The sequence below is a fragment of the Echinops telfairi genome, unplaced genomic scaffold (assembly GCF_000313985.2).
Source record: "Echinops telfairi isolate 266 unplaced genomic scaffold, ASM31398v2 ScPeMD7_7468;HRSCAF=8506_0, whole genome shotgun sequence".
In the NCBI taxonomy this organism is placed as follows: domain Eukaryota; kingdom Metazoa; phylum Chordata; class Mammalia; order Afrosoricida; family Tenrecidae; genus Echinops; species Echinops telfairi.
This window is the reverse complement of record NW_022111369.1, coordinates 49,640,427-49,640,631: the sequence shown is the minus strand read 5'-3', so window position 1 is coordinate 49,640,631 and position 205 is coordinate 49,640,427.

The window sequence follows — 205 nt, the reverse complement described above, 5'->3', positions numbered from 1 at the left end:
GAAAGAAAATGTTTAGAAAATGATTATGGCAACATATGTAAAATATGCTTGATACAACTGATGTATGGCATGTTGTAAGAGCTATGAGTCCCCAATAAAATGATTTTTTAAAAACAATTGAAATAGAATGCACAAAGATCAAGAACGTAGGTATTAGTGAACTAAAATGAACTGGTACCGACCCGATCTGAATGGGACGATCATG